The sequence below is a fragment of the Parasteatoda tepidariorum genome, chromosome 8 (genome assembly GCF_043381705.1).
Source record: "Parasteatoda tepidariorum isolate YZ-2023 chromosome 8, CAS_Ptep_4.0, whole genome shotgun sequence".
Lineage (NCBI taxonomy): Eukaryota > Metazoa > Arthropoda > Arachnida > Araneae > Theridiidae > Parasteatoda > Parasteatoda tepidariorum.
The window spans coordinates 85,539,125-85,557,034 of NC_092211.1; the positions used below are offsets into that span (position 1 = coordinate 85,539,125).

Here is a 17,910-nt window from a genome sequence, read left to right on the forward strand (position 1 = left end):
ATATTAAACTTTTTTTATATATAAAAAGAATCGGTCATATCAGTTTTAGAAATAGGCTCCTGACTTAATTGATATGAAAACTGACGTTTACTGAACTGACGATTGAAACTTAAATTGTTAAAAGTGGAGTATTAACGATCTTGTGAATCAAAACATTTATAAAGAAGGAAAAATATACTCGAGTATAATGGGATGCACAAAACAAAAATATATCACGGTTACAATAAAATAGATACACAAATAATCAATAAAAGTAAAAGATGCGTACGAGAAAGATTTATATTTTTGTGCTGTATTTACCTTACTTCACCTTAATTAACATTCTAACTTATGTGGAGAAATTTAGCTCAACTTTACCACGCTATTTTGGTTATTAACTAGATATTCAGCTGGAGCTGGCGTCATTGGTCACATGTGTGGGTGACATGTCTGTGAAATGCTAGTACCCAATAATAGATTTTTTTCAAAAATACCCTTTCGTCTGTATCAAAATATAAATACGCCGCATTCCTGCTCTCATTGACATTCCGGTTCTCTTTCTCATAGTGCTATTTGAATACACATTCAATTCAAATCTCGCAACAATGTCACAACACTCGCGGTAAGCCTGAAACTTAAGCCTAATTTATCCAACGATGCTCTGCCATTACATAAGGGTTAAGATTAATGCTATTAAAATCTTGTTGGAAGAGGAAATAAAAAAAAAAACATTCTCTATTCATAAGAATGGTAATAAGTATTTAAGAATTTAATCAGAAAGTATATCTCCAATTTATAATATGAAAATAATTTAAAAATGCGAACTGTTCAAAAGAAAAAGCAGCTTGGATTACTTATATACGTACGTTAGTTGCGAAATTTTTTTTTTTGTAACCCACATTCATATATATTTATTTCATTCATATTTCTGATTCTTTTATTCACATAGTCCGCGGTTATATATTTGAAAACAGAAAATTTCATCAGAGTTTGATATCTCATTCTAAATAGTAAATAATTATTTTTACAAATTCAAATATTTAAATTCTTTTTTATTTCGTAAACTTCTTTTGACATTTCATTCTTTTCTTGACACTTCAGTTAGTTTATCGTAATAGCAGACGATAGAATGATTATTAAACGATAAAATGATTCTTTTATTCACATAGTTCACGGTTATATATTTTTTCCGTGAAAGATATATTAAAAAATGTTTGAAAACGATAGAATATTTCATTAGAGTTTGATATCACATTCATAAATGGTCAATAATTATTTTTACAGATTTAAATATTTAAACTATTTTTTTCTTTCATAAACTTCTTTTGAGATTTCATTCTTTTCTTGACACTGCAGTTAGTTTATCGTAATAGCAGACGATAAAATGGTTATTAAACGATAAAATGATTCTTTTATTCACATAGTTCACGGTTATATATTTTTCCGTTAAAGATATATTAAAAAAAATGTTTGAAAACGATAGAATATTTCATTAGAGTTTGATATCACATTCATAAATAGTGAATAATTATTTTTACAAATTTAAATATTTAAATATTTTTTTCTTTCATAAACGCCTTTTCACATTTTATTCTTTTTTTGACACCGCAGTTTGTTTATCGTAATTGCAGACGAAAGAATGGTTATTAGACGATAAAACGATTCTTTTATTCTCATACTCCACGGGTTTTTTCCCGTTAAAGCTATATATAAAATTTTTTTAGAAACTATGAAATATTTCTTCAGAATTCGATATCTCATTCATAAATAGTCAAAAATTATTATTTTTAAATATGTAAACATTTTTTTCTTATTTCATAAACGTTTTGTGAAATTTTATTCTTTTCTTGACACCTCAGTTTGTTCATCGTAATAGCAGACGATATAGTGAGTAATATTGTTATTTTATGTTAAATCGTTTAAGTATTAAAAATCCAATCTCACGATATCTAATGTTAACATTTAAATAATTTGCGAACAGGTGTAACCACAAATAGTTCTTTAAAGGATTATAGTAAATCTAATATCGAATGAGCTAATATTTAATGGGGTCGAAGAACGATTGATTAATTAGATATCTGGTTGATGTGACATTGAGTAATAATTAATGGAACACTTTAATAGAAATAAAAAACTAGCCATTGCATTCATTTAAAAATACGAAGAGTAAAAATATTTACATCGGCTCTTTTAGTGAAAATGAATTAACTGATTTATTTAATTAAATAAGGATTAGGAATGATTAAATATGAAAGTAAATTTGTGAAATAAAGGGAATTAAAAAGCTTGGAAATATGGAATGCCTATAATGGTATGACTCTGAGTTCAAATATTCTGCTTGAAGTAAATCTTTAGCGAAGTTTAGAGTCAATAAATTTTTTTAACAAAATGCCACTTTCACGAATCGTTGCGCAGAATGCAGTTTTATTAAATACGGATTACTCTAGAAACTAAATTTACAAGAAGCAAAAATATTTAATTTAAGCCACGTGAGTTGTAAAAGTTTATTATCCTCGCCAACGAGAATTTTAGTAATTAAATTGATTTCCACATCAGTACATTCTTTCGGAGGAAAGAATGTGTCGTTAGGATTTTAAGGTTGCCAATACCACCGCCACTTTCAGAAAAATTAATAATCATTATGTCGTTAAACTTTGAGTTTAGTAAGAGTATATTTGTCTAGTAAATGCTCTATTTTTAACACTAGAAATCATTTACGCCAAATGTCAGAAAACGACTAAAAACTATTTTCATTCACAATTGAAATTTACGGTTTAACACAGTACAGCGTGACGCAAGGAAAAAAAAATATTTCTTCTTGAAAAATTATTGTTGAAGTTATACTTCTTATGCGACTTCCAACAAGGTTGCGTTAAACGTTTAACGTTACATNAAACGAAGTGTGTTGTTATAAGTCGCTACTCGTCAGGTTGGAAATGTATTAGCCTAGTTCCTTTTGAAATAATTTATTTTGTTATTTTATCCAAGTTTATGAATTTAGTAAACATATTTAAAACTCAGCTCATTAATTAAACTAAAATGTAAATATTATTCCTAGTACAATTTTCGGAGTGAAAGTAGTTGTATTTTTTTCATATTATACCCAATTGTAAAAAATGAGTGAAAACAATCCCACGGACAATGCGACGGACTTAAGGTTATGTCAAGGTACGTCTCTTGTGAATATCAATTGATTGTTAGGNTTTTTTTAGTTTGATTTGATACACATATAAATTAATAGGATAGTATTTTTTATTTTCAAATTTAGTGGATAACAATTGTAAAAAATGAGTGAAAACAATCCCACGGACAATGCGACGGACTTAAGGTTATGTCAAGGTACCTCTTTTGTGAATATCAATTGATTGTTAGGTTTTCTCTTTTGAAATTACATTATGACGCATTCACATACATTATTAATAAAAATACATTTTCCAGGGCGAGACGATGAGGCAACCACAAGCCCTTCCACTGGTTCAAGAGGACCACGAGGGAAAAATGCACAATATTACCGTTATTACAGAGCACAGAAGCGAGCGGAGCAAAAAAAAGAGTCGTTGAATAGAATTAGTGATCCTTCTACGACTGCTGATTCTTCTACAATTAACGTCGCAGGTTACGAAGTTTAACTTCTTCCATTGGGAGGGACTCCACGCACTATTTTTTTTTATTATGCTTTTTTTTTTAATATGTGTGTTGAATACAGCGAGTAGAAGATTAAAAATTATTGATAAAAAAATTTTCAAAAAATTATTTTATTTTTACATAATTATTAAAAAATTATTATTTTTTTTTTGGAGCACTTTACGATGTAGGCGTAAAAAAATAGAAAGGAATTTTTTTGGAAAACTGCGGATTTCAAAAGTAGAAAAGAAAATTTAGTCTTTGCTTAAAAGAAATTTAGTAAAAATTTAGTTGAAAATTCCGAGCCACGTTGCACCGAAAATTGGTATTCTTTTGCTGGCTGCAACAAATGGAGTTCAATTTTACTACATTTTGCTATTTTCACTAGTTTCTAAGGTCAATAGAAAGTTGCACCAAGTAGATGTTTTGAGGAAACAAAACACCTATTTTCATTCTTTTTTTTCCATATAAAAATAGAGGACGGTTGCACCATTATTAGGTATTTTTAAAGCCCTCAAATACAGGCCAAGGTTGGCCTGTATTTGAGGGCTTTAACAAAACCATTAATCATAACAAAAGGCTCGTAACAAAACCATTAATCATAAGTAGGTTATTTTATGACACACCTCTAACTATTTTTACCATCAAATTTAAAAATGACAGCCTAAAAGAAAGGGACTTTATTTAATGCAAATAAAACGTTTACTTACCTCAATAAGTTAATACTTAAAACGACATGCATGAGTCGATCCGATTCACCGAGATCGTCGTAACAACAACATGGCGTCGTAAACAAATATCGTTCAGATTATGGTCACCATCAAAGTTTTGAGTCTTTTACCAAATTTTGGTGCAGTCAATTGCACTATGGAAGTATTTCTTGATCATACTTCCCAATTTATGGTGTAACAAAATAAAATGATCTTTCATTTAACTAAACTTTGGGATAATAAGAAACTTTGCACCAAATGCTGGTTAAATAATTACCGAATTTTTTTACAGTGTAGAAACAAGTATTTTGTCGGACCTAAAACGAAAAGTGTCGGGAGAATCACTTTCGTAATTTTTATGAAATAGATGTTTATCACCTTCGCAACAAATATTAATCAACCCCAAAATTCTTCATCATTTTTAAAATGATAAGGGCTTTGTTCAACGATTTACGATGGACAAAATTAGTCACTCAGTCTACGTTAAAAGCATTGTTCTTAAAATTTTTTTTGTTTATTAATAATTATGTCACTTAGTATAAATTAATTAATAGCATGTTGTAAATATTGTTAAAGCACATAGTAATCACATTACTGTTTCGAGTAAAAAATAAAATTTTCTTCTTTTTAGTCTGGTTAAGAAACACATTTTTAAAATTTTTCTATTATTTTTTTAATTTTACTGTTCAATATTTAAGCCTTTCTTTAAATTTAATTTTTACTCAATTTTTACGTATAAGGGATAATTTCTAAATAAAAAAATGACTCAAAAATTTGATAACTATAATTTTATTAGCGCTCGAAATGAAGAAAATTTGCAATAATTTAAAATAAAACTATGGCAAATATAATGTTCTGTAACATCATTCATAACTAAATTAAAAAATGGTTTGAAGTTCTAAACTTTCTCGATTCACTTCAAAGAACAATCGTAAATTGTTTGAATTAGTATTTTATTCAAACTATTTCCAATATATCATTGTACCTTTAATCTGTATTTAAACATCCATTTAACATTGTTCACGATTTAATTTACAAATGCAATATCTATTCAAAAAGAGAACTGATAAGTATTGCATTTAAATCGCACCATTTGTTGCAGAACCTTAATTAAAAGCAAGAATCAATTTCTCAATTTAATTAAAGGCGTCTCTATTTACTTAACTTATGTTGCAATATTTGACTAATGCAAATAAATATATTTATATAGATTACTCAAATACACGATTTAATTTTGGTTACTATTAAAATTTTAATTATTTGATTTCTGAAGCATACCAATGAAATGACAGGTCTGGCAGAATTAGTTGAAACAAAAATGTTTGAAACAGCGTTTTGTTTTTATTTTTCATTTGAAAATAACGGTTTGCTTAAAATATACTATACTGTGCAAATTAATAAGGGCGAAGTGAAAAATCGAATAAGTTTTAAATAACAAAGGCTATATCCAACAAAAGATCAGATGTGTTGTGGAAACAAAAGTAAAAACAGACAAAATAAAAAAAAACGTGAATAAAGCACAAATGAAAGTACATAAATATCTAGTATATTATAGTTTCAGTATTACAAAAAAAGAACCTACTTCAATGTCTAAATGAAGGTGAACGTTTAGTCTCAGACACTCAGATTTCTTCAGCATCCAATTTAACGTTTAGACACTGAGCAAGATTCAGTCAGAATTTTAGATGGTTTTCCATGGATGGACTAACATAATCTTGAAAGTAACCCTCAATAATTCCATCCTGAACCATTATATTCTTAATCGTAACCAACATAAGTGACCACCACTCCAATATAGGACTTATTTATGATGGTCCAACATAAGAATAGGAATTATTTTTGACGGTTTGTTCATGTTAAACCATCAGAAATTTCCATCACAGTTTCTTAGAAATCAAATATTGTACCGATCATGAACAATCATCACCCCAATGTAGGAATTTGGACTGATTTATGATGGGCCAACATAAAAACAACAACAATTGTTTTGATGGTATATTCCTGAGAACCAGCAAGATTTCCCTTTAAAACATCATGGAAATGCATAGTTGGAACCATCATGGACCATCACGGACCATCATGGATTTTATTGGTGTATGAGAATCAAACTTCTATTGATGGTTAACCATCATAGTATTAAAGTAGCATTTTCCATCATGGAATGATGGAAGTTTGCTCGCATATCAAAAACCATGATCGCATAATGGGAAATGCTTGATGATGGTAACCATCAAATGATGTTGGACCATCATGAATCGCACCGAAACCAACATAAATCATCAAAATGATTTGTAGGGACCATCAAGAATTTTGACTTGGGTATAGAACTGAAAACTATAGTTAATCCATTTATGTGCGTTTTTTATATTCACGTTTTTTTTTTGTTGCTTTAGTTAACAAATATACTTTAGTATCTTTATATACATTGATTATATACTTTTGATCTGTCTTTATATACTTTTGATAGAAATGAACTCTTGAATACGTATTTTCTAGGACTCAATTGATTATTGCAAATTCTTAATTTCATCGTTGCGTGGAAACAAACTAATATGACGTCATTTATCATGAGTTAATTTGCAGTGCAGTTCATCTTACCTAAACTAATCTCCAAAATATTCTGCAAGTTTTCGATTGAGTTAAAGTTTGGTCAGTTTTGATGAAAAGCGAACAATATTATTTTTTTTCTTCATTTAAGCCTCTTGATTATATTTGAATTCTGAGAAGGGGTCAAATCATGTTGAAATGTCACGTCTATAATTTCCGCATAATTTTCTAATTAAGTTTCATGTCGTGATATGTATGTGTAATTAGTTTAATTCAACATAGTATCAAAATTAAGTCAAGTGTAAAAAAGACCTAAATTATAAAACTTTAACTATTTTGCATATGCAGTTACAACTAACATGAGCTAAGTTCCTTTGCGTGTAGACATTGGAATCATTGGATATTGGGATCGATGGCGTGATTGATATTTTTAAGTGTAAGGTAAAAATGAAGTTTGAAACTTTTCGCTCGGCCTTTCGTAGTCCTTAACTCCAAAAACTAATCAGTAATTTTGTTTATTTAAAATTGTCAGATTAAAAAGTAAGTAATTTTAAAACGAATATCAGATTCGTTTTAAAATTAGGTTTTCCACATAAATATTGAATATAGAAATAAAACATTTAAGTGGTTGTAAAAAACGCCAAATACATTATACTCGCTACAAAGTTTATATTTAGGCTTTAGCAAAGCTACGAAAGCCTATAAAAAAAGTAGTGTTTTTGAAATTCAACAGACTTTACTTAAATTTTTTATTTCCTACATAAAATTAGATTCCTTAACGAATGATAACGAATGATAACACGAATATGATGATAACCGAAAAAATGATAAACGAAATTCAATACCTTACGACTCAAAAATTTTTGGCTATTATTAAATGAAATTATAAAAAAGATAATAAATATTTGCTAAATTTTTTTTGCTGCATAGAATTATCTTTGGATAAAAAAATGGTGTAATTGTGTGGAAGAAATGTTTCAATTCGCTTAAAAAGTTCTCGAGATATGGCGAAAAACATAGAAGACAAATTTAACATTTAGGGCCCCAAACTTTGGACCGCACTCCTGACTAAATTATTGATACCTTATTTCCCAGATAACGACTATTCTATATTTTTTGGGGGTCAGAAATCTGAACCCGTGAAAAAAAGGTATGTTTTCTCAAAGAAAGTACGTTTTTGAACCCGAATTTATAATTTAAAATATCGTCTATACTAAGTTATTAGCATATTTGAACTCAAAAGTTATTCAGGGTGGTCCATTTTTTTGCGCACTGTACTTAAGCATCTGCTTACATAATTATGTAAAAGCTGTACTGTCTCAGTTTACTTAACTATTTAAAATTTTTGTGATTTTACTTAAGTTTTAGTAAATAAATTATATGTTTTGAGTCATTATGGTTTTCAGAAGTATGGTTACATGATCGAACCTACATATCTCAATAGTGATGTTTAAAAGGAGTTGCACATATTTCAGAAAAACTGCATAATGCTATTTTGAGTAACAAATTCTATAATTAACTTCAAAACGAGAACATCTTCCTTCATACTGAGGAATAGCCTCATAATTTATAACTTAAAAAACAAACAAATACCAATATTAACTACATTTGGATTAATACTAATTATAACTTAAAAACATACAAGTGGTTTATTTAAAGAAAACTGTTAAATTTACTGGAAAAAAAACTGCGAACTGCCTGCTGGTTTGGCAGTATAAAATCGCTTATTTCACAGATAAATACTCTTATTTTATTACATTCTCCGCTATTTAAAAAAAACTCGATAAAATAATTTACTACACGCGATGATAATATGAAACACGCGACTGTCATTAGTATAAAATTAATAAAAATATCGCGCCATTCACCTTCTTAGTAGGTGTTATTTTTATCTGATAATTATATTAGGGGGATCGGAGAGCAATGTCGTTTCGGCCTCATTAAATATTCGCTAATCTTAAAAACCAATTAAATTTTTTTTCGTTCCATTTCGATTCATTTTCGATCCGGCATTGAAAGATTGCTTCTAACGAGGGTAAATACATTATTGATTAAAAATAAAATCTTGATAACAAATATGAAATGCACCGAAACGATATCACTTTCCTATCCCCCTAATATTTTCTGATAATTATAGTATTATGTTTTTTTATAACTACATTGTTATGTTTTCATTAGTGATGAGTAAAAGCTGAAGATTAAAAATGATTCACACATCCATGTTGTTCAGAGATCCGGGAACTCTGCTACATGCCGAATCAAATTATATCTGAAATGTTTTCTGTAGAAAACCAACTGAATTATTGTAAAAAATATTTCATTATTTCTACAAATATTTTTTCTTCCAAATTCATTTCTCTCATACTTCAAATAAATATTTTTAATCAGATTATATTTCATACCAGTTGCTGTATCATATAGTAACGATTTGTATATTTGTTTTATTTTGTAATACAATTAAAGAATAACTAAATATTCACTGTAGAATTCCAAAAAATAATGAGTAATTTAAAAAATGCATTATCTTGAATTTTCTTGCTTAGTTCGCAAACCACTATAATTGGATACAATTGTTTACCTACGTTTGTGAAATATCGATCAGCAATTTTCCAATAAGTTTCCATTTCTTTATAAATTATTAGGTACATGACATTTATTATATCCTTTGCCATCGGATAAATTATTTGTCATTAGAAAATATGCGTTATCAAATTTAAATCCATTTTATTTATTGCATAATTTCCTGAAGTTAGAAATGACAGCATTCTCAAATTTAACTAAATAAATTACTACCATTAATATATCTAACAGTTTATTATTCTAACTTACAGAGAGATTTTATAAACACTTTAAATACATGATTAAATTGTAATTTTTGAAAAATATTTTAAATATAACTTTTATTTAAATTTTTTATCATTATTTTAAGTTTAATATTTTTCTCTGAAGGTTTATTCTCTAAACATTTTATATATTTTAAAATTACTTATTATTTATAATACGCGTATTTCTCATATTGTTAGCACTGCGTTCCAACGTTAGTTAAAACATTGGTTACTTTATGCTGGTCGATATCAGAATAACAATATCGTTAAATGTAGATATTTCACTATATTCATCTAATTTAACAAATTTATATTATTTTACATTTGTCGATATTTCCATTACCCAAATGAAATTCAGCACCTTTTACGATATTATCGAACTTTCGCTGTACCGTTATCAATAATAATCGATACATCAATAAAAATATATAATCCTATACGATATTAATCAATGTCAATTATTATCGTGTATGCAATATTTATTATTAATGTGTGTGTAAATGATATAAAGAGATAATACTTTTTAAAGCAGCATTTTCCCGATGTTTAAAAACATCGAAATTTCACAATATATTGGATGATCCAGTCAAAACTATTGCGAACCTAATTACAATAATAAAGAATAATAATTCAACTTAAAACCGGAAGCAACCGAGTGTAAATTTATGATTAATAAAATGCGGCTTAAATATATTAGTACATCCTGCTGCAGCATTTCCGCAATTTAATTTTAATTATAGATTTCCCATGACAAAATGCTACCTATTACACTCGGTTAACTTCAAGTACACCGAGTTAATTGTGAACTCGTTGAAATGATGGAATGAAGTAATGAGCTAATAGATGCAATAATTGTTGGTAAGTGAATAGATTATTTCAGCAATTACAAACTATTGCATTGCAAGTCATTATTTCCAAAATCAATTCAGAATAAACATCGGTTAAGTCACAATGAATTTTCATTAATAATATTTACCCGCTAATTCTAGTTTATAATGTAAAATTCATTCTCTTTGTCAGTTTAAAACTTGCTTATGAGAATAATGAAACAAATACGGTTTCTTTAAAATTCAACAATTTTGTTGATAACATACTGATTATTCTTTTTAAGTAAGGTAAAGTGGTAAGTTAAGATAGGTTTTTTGGTCCCATGACACCGAAATGCAAAAATGATATTTTTCCATTTTATTTCGGATTAAAATTAGTTTATAGCACCGTATAAACGGCTAACTTAAAGTCTGTAATGTCTTGTATTCCACAATAAATACGTAATCTTTGGTTTTTCCACTATACGAAATAGTGTATATTTTTAAATGTACTTCACAGGGAGTCACAAAGCGGTGAGTTCTACGCATGGCTGCCGGGAACAGAAAGGAAATTAAGAGGAGAGACCGGTTGACTACCAAAGGCGGCTTGTACTTATAATGAAGATATATATAAAGTCATACTTTTGACACGCAATAGCCAAACTAAATAAAACATAAACAGTAAACTAGGTTAGTTATATTATTATTGTTCAATTAGTACATAATTTGCAAAATATATTTTTAAAAACACCTTATCGTACCAATTTCTATTTACACTGAACAGTTAATTTATTATTTATATAAATTAATTGAAAAATATAATGATGAGCACGAAACCTTCGATAATACACTTACGTTTAAACTCATTTGATAATTTCTTTTATTACCTAAGAGTTATATAAGAAACCACACTAAATGAATGCATAATATTTTAGATCAAACAAATATACATAAATGCATTTGCGTAAATGCTCATAATGAAAATGGTAGAAACGAGATAAATATTTCTGAAATTTTTATCTTAGAAACTATGAGCAATTTTTTTTTCTGCCATTCCATTCTGCAACGTACTTATTCATGTTTAGACTGATTTAAATAACTTATTTTTCTTTTATGTTTATCTTTTAAGTTAGTTTTTCTTAGTTTATAGAATATATCATTCCATAAACTATACAAAATTCCATAAAAATACAAAATCATCTCAATTAGGTGTAAGATAATCTCGATGAATTTAATCATTGAACCTTTTTCTCTTTTTATTTATTTCATTCCTCAAATTGAAGTTATCCTCTTTTAGATCATCCAGATATGATCCGCGCATCTTGCGCTTCTCTATCACGTGTTGATATCCCTTTGCTCCGCCTACTTTACGGAGAGTCCAAAGACTCTCAGAACAAACTGTCAGTTCTTACCTTGCAGCTCTGGGGGAGCATATAATTCACAACTTATTCGAAGATAGTCCCTATTTTTCTCCACTTACACTGTAAGTCAGAATATTATCAGGCTTTACTTATTCCTATGGTTAATTTTTTCTTCGTAATAACATTTCAAATAACATTTCTATTGCAGTATATTTTTCTTCTTTTATATATTTTAAGCTTTTTTTCTAGCGGTTATGCTGTTTAGATCTTATGTTTTGTTGCACAAAAGTTAAGGCGTTGAACTGTTAATAATTATTAGCAATCTAGCAATGTTCCATAAATAGTTCCTGCTTACTATATTTTTCCTTGATAGATTATGGGTCAAATTATTATTAGTCTAAAGCTATTGCTAGAGTTAAAAAACATTTTGTATATTTCTAATCAGGTAATTTCTTCTTTTATATTTTAAAAATTTTTTTCCTAGTGGTTTTGCTGTTTATATCATATGTTTTATTGCACAAAAATGAAAGCGTTGTACTGGTAATGTTTATCAATCTAGTAATGTATTTCCATTAATAGTTCCTGCTTGCTATATTCCCCCCCCCCCTCATAGACTGGGAGTCAGATTAAAATTTAACTGAAAAGAAAACTATTTCTAGAGTTAAAATATAATTTTTGCATACAATGTAAATTACAATGTTTGTAATTTCATATTATTTAAACAATACTTTTAGCGTTATCATGTATTTCGTTGCAGCAAATTTAATCCGTTGTTCCGGGACTAATTATTATCAATCATGTTATGCATTTCATAATAAGTTCGTGTTTGCTACATTTTTTTTCCTGATGTAATGCAAGTCAGAATAATATTAGACTGTACTGCTAGGGTAAAAATAAAATTTTTTTAAAAATAATATTTATAACAAAGTAAAAGTTTGCATATATGTATATTTTTAAACTTTACTTTTCACGGTTATGCTGTTTTTATCATAAATTTTGTTACATAAAATTTAAAGAATTGTATTGCATCGATGTATTACATTGCATTACATTAAGGTATCACATCAATCGATGTGATACATTAGTGGTAGATCAGTGACCACTTAAAATTAGTTAAGCCATTACTACGTATTATGTATAAAACAAATCTACCGTTTTGTTTTAATTGTTTTCCTTGTACATAATTTTTTACTTCAGTAAAAAGAATATTTTGTAATATGTTTACCATTTATAACATAGTGCGAATATATAAAAAATAGTTTTATTCTTATTAATGAATAAAACAAAGAGAACTATAATTTCTAATGTTCTCTAACGGGGAATAGTATTAGAAAATTACAAAATGTTTTTAACGGAATGTTATTAACAGGTGAATAGTATTAGACAATTACGAAGTGTTATTAATGTTAATGTAACAGAAAAATCAAAGTGTTAGAAAACTTATTTCATCGTCAGAATAAAAATTTATGTCATGCCAATATTAGCTTGATAATAATACGCTTATCAATAATATTATCAAAACGCTTATAATCAATTATGTTGCATGCAAATATTTGCTACTTCAACAGAAAAATCATTTTAAAATATGTTTACCATGAATATCTTAGGGCAGGGGTGGCGAACCTTTATGCACAAACGTGCCATTTTTTCTAAAAAAATGTTTAATGGGATCATAGACGTGCCGTCAAATAATTTTGACTTCGCGATTCTTGGGAAAATAATGATACAAAGTATCAACTCAAAACTCTTTATTTACTATGAAAAAAAAACATTTTGCAATGTTTCAGTTATACGCGTAGTTCAACTTAAGGCAACATCGGTGTGACTTCTGTTGTTGTAGATAAGATGACAAATAATTTATATTAGGTTGTAAGATGTTAGTTTAAGCAGGACTGTTATTTTTTTTTTTTACTAGCCATTTATTGTTAGCTTGTTTGTTATGGTTATTAATTATTTTTTGGCATTAATTGTTAATTTTTTTGTTAATAACTGCCGATTTTGTTTCTTTATGAGGTTTAATTTAATTGTTAATATGCTTCATAGTGAACTGTGTAATCTCTGGCGAGCCCGAAATATTGTGTCGCGTGCCATTGGTTCGCCATCCCTGTCTTAGGGTGAATAGATATATAAATTTTTTTTATTCTTTTTAAAAAATACTGCACAGAGAATTATAATTTCTAATTCTCTCTAACGGGAAATTGCGCTAGAACAGAAAAAAATCTAATTGTTAGATAACTTATTTCGTCGTCTGGTTAAGCATTTATAATAAATCACTATTAGCTTGATGATGACATAGTACACTGTTTCTGTTTGGAATATTTATTACAACTGCAAATAAAATAATGCCGACTTAGCAAAGGAGCAAGTGGCACTTATAAAAGTTTTCAATTTAAGAATGTGTAACCATTGCGTGCAAGGGAATATCCAAAATCCTTTATACTATTTCTTAAAAATTTTAGTGGTGGCTAAGAGGATTTTATTTTTATATATAGTGTGGAAAAAACGTTGCTTGATGGAAAAATATTTCATGCAGTTAATAAAAAAGAAAATGGGAATATAATTCTTGTCCAAAAATATTAGTAACTGACTCAAAAGATTGAGTTATTGCTTTTATGGTTTATGAAAGACATACAATTCACTTCTTTTTAAGTTTCAGTATTTAAGATTAATTGGTTTCACTGAACTTTTTGATTGGTTTTAGAGAGCTTGAAGTAGCCATTACTTTTCACAATTGACCAGTGGTCAAGTTGATGAAGAATGTCAATTCTATCAGCATTCACGCTGAATATATTTAATGAACTCAAATTACTGTCGTAATTTCTAACTTTTATTCCTCTTTTGAAAACTGTTGATTATAAATATTATAGTACATATTTAACTATTAGAGTGTAATATTTAATTAAATATTCTGATAGTCTGATTCTATAATTTAATTAAATGTTTCAAACTACTCCGTATATACTATCTCTAAATTTCACCAACCTTATAACCGTCGTTGAACAGTTGACCCAAAATTTTGAGTTTACGACTACTTTTGATGGAAGTAACACACGTTTGTGTTACATGGAAAAGGAAACCACGAAAACCTCCCACAGTTAGCCTGACGACTCTAACCCATGAATCGTCTACCACTGAGGATATTTTACGTCAGCACTGTGGTCGGTCGGTGCGAGCCGGGTGCCCAAGTCAAATCGACGAGATCGCTGAGATTCGAACCCGGTTCACCTCACTAAAAGAACGAAAGCTTTATCTCTCGCACCACCACTGAGACCCTACCTTAAGACCCTATAATATTTTGTTTCATGACCGTCGTTGAACAGCCGACCCAAATTTTCGGGTTCAGGATTACTAATGTTGAACTCCGTAGCCTTGTAATTTTGAACCCAATCCGGAAGACAAGGGAACTCTGGATCGAGTATTGGGAGAAATTTGCCTTCGTGTTAGACGTTTTGATGGAACTAACCCGGATTTGCGTTGCATGGAAAGGAAAACTTCTCCCTGTTATCTCGACGGCAAGGGGACCATGATCCATGACATGTCAACCATTGACGATATTTTACGTTAGCCGTATGGCTGGTGCGAGACGGGTGCGGAGTTCTTACCTACCAGCTGCCGCTGGCACTCCAACCTCTGGCACCTCATTCGTTGGCAAACTCTCTTTCTTCTGAGCCACAGCAGCTCACTTGCGTATATTGGACAAACTATTAAAATTCGACTCAACTTAAGGGGTTGAAAGACATGTTCAAAATCGGAGCATTAAACGATCTTTTATCACCTCACATAGCCATTCTAATCATAGGTTTGAATTTTTTTTTTGGCTCAAATCATTCAACACTGCTCTGCATCTACCGAGTTTGATTTCTGAGAATTATTCCCTATTTTGAAAAATTTTAACAATTTACCCAATAATTTTTCTAGCATCCCATACTTTATTAATATTTTTATATTTATTTTAATTTTATTTCTTGCACCCTTGAGCTTCCGCCTAAACCCCACACTCCTGTTCCCTATTTGAATGAAATTTCTTTGTAAATAATAACAACTAAACAAATGAAAAATATGGACCGGGATAAACTGGTCGGAAGGGCGCTGAGCCCATGTCCGAGAGTTCGTGGGTAATCCCCGTGGGTGACTCCCCGTGTAGTAAATGGTGACTGATACACGTTAAATCTGTCGAATCGCAAAGTCCTCCATGTTCCCATAAAAAATAAATACCTCTGGGGGTACTGAATTGGAGATAGATCGTTCTCTGATTCTGGTCAAAATTGCGACATGTGGATGAATGAATGGATGTATAAATGGGTCCACCCTATTAACGGGTGTGACGTATGGGTGTGGCAGAAGTCGAATTCTTGACCATAGATGGCGCCGCTGGAAAACAGGAACAATCGTACCCCTCTGCCTTAGCAGGCATACAAAAGTAAGCAAGCAAGCAAATGAAAAATATATATCCTAATAATTTTTTCTAGTTAAAATATTACTTTTTAATACAAATTTGTGCTTTTTTATGTGACAATCACATAGTCGCTTTGGTAAATGTTTGAAATATATACTAGGTCAAGTTAACTGCCCGGTATACCTTACAATAATGTTTTTTTTTTTTTAAGGTTCATTGTCACATCTCAGCGGATTGCGCCTATGGTTTTCTAAATTCTGGTGGACTGCGCTGTTAAACTTCTACCCCCCTTTAGAAGGGTTGGTGTACCGCTCTTAAAGCAACCCTTGTGACCACCATATTGTAAAAAAAATTCTGATAAAATCGTGGCCCCGCCAATAATGTGCCGTTGCAGTGCGTAGTTGGGATAGAAATGCCAATTAGTGTTCCTCCATTTTTTGGTCAATTTTCAATTGATAGTTATTTTTTATGTGTTGTAAATTTTTTTTATTTCTACAATTTTAAAATAAAAACTATATTTAAACTACGATTATTTTTTGCTGTTCCTTATAAGGGGACAAGGGCTTTCAAAGCCTTGAAAATCGGTCTAAATTATTATTAAAACAATGCGATTTTTTCAAGTATAGTATGCCTCCTTGTAGCCTTAAGTTGCTTAAAAAGTAAAAGTACTGCGTGCAATACTTGCTGTTTTGCTACAGACTTGAAATACCTAATTTTAGATAAATTGGAAAACCTTACTTTAAAGTGGTTACATATTAATTAATTTTAAAACAATTTTAATGAATCTATAATAATAAAATTTAACATAACTTCTGCATAATATTAAAAAAAATATGGACATAAAATACTTGAATTTTTATTTTAATATCTGCTTATTTTAATGTCAACAATATTAGAATAAGCAGTTTTGTACTTGATTTTGTAGTGTTGATTAGCGCTGTGGAATCGATTGTTGAAATGTTCGAATCCGAATCCCCACTTTTCCTGTAAACTTGACTCAGATTCCGATCTATAATCAATTAAAATTTCCTTCAAATTCCAGTAAAGAAAGAATTGTTAAAAAATCATCTTTTATATTTTTTATAATGCAATTTAATATTATTTAACTGATAATTTGATTAATAATCAGACATTCTAATATTCTAGTGCTAATTAAAAATCTCTATCTTTGTTCTATCTATTTACTTTGTTGATAATTGAGAAAATAAGCAGATTTATATGATTTTAATGTTTTGAGCAAGTCTGTAGAAGAGCTGTTGTTTGGTAAAATTTAAAAGAAAACTATTTTATTCCTACTCTTAAGCAGTCTCGTGAATGGAACTGTTTCCCAATTTTTATAAGACACTGAGTACTACATTTATACAAAATAATTTGTTTCAAATTTTATCCGGACTGCAATATCTCAACTTTAATCCAGCATAACTTGGCATAATAGATTTTGATATAAAATTCTTGTCCAGGTAGAAACTTATAGCCAAGATAGTGTTTGATTTTTATATATTCAACCTCCTCACATGTCAATGAAAAAAGAGACTTACATAAAAGCACAATCATTAGGAGTGGGGGTTATAATTGATGCAATTAGTGTGCGCAGTCCACAACTGCCCTTGCCCATACATTTGCCCTCCATTCCGAACACTGATGTTTCCCTAATCTATCCTC

General features: G+C 29.4%; 1 protein-coding gene across 1 annotated transcript in view; it reads left to right on the forward strand.

The window, feature by feature from the left end:
• The first annotated feature begins 11,852 nt into the window (after positions 1 to 11,852).
• The window catches only part of LOC107442456 (calcitonin gene-related peptide type 1 receptor), a 143,060-nt gene continuing 137,002 nt past the window's right edge, over positions 11,853 to 17,910 (forward strand). Inside the window, exon 1 of the mRNA XM_043039004.2 lies at positions 11,853 to 11,974. The gene's annotated coding sequence lies outside the window, so the exon portion shown is untranslated. The remainder of the gene's footprint in view (positions 11,975 to 17,910) is intronic.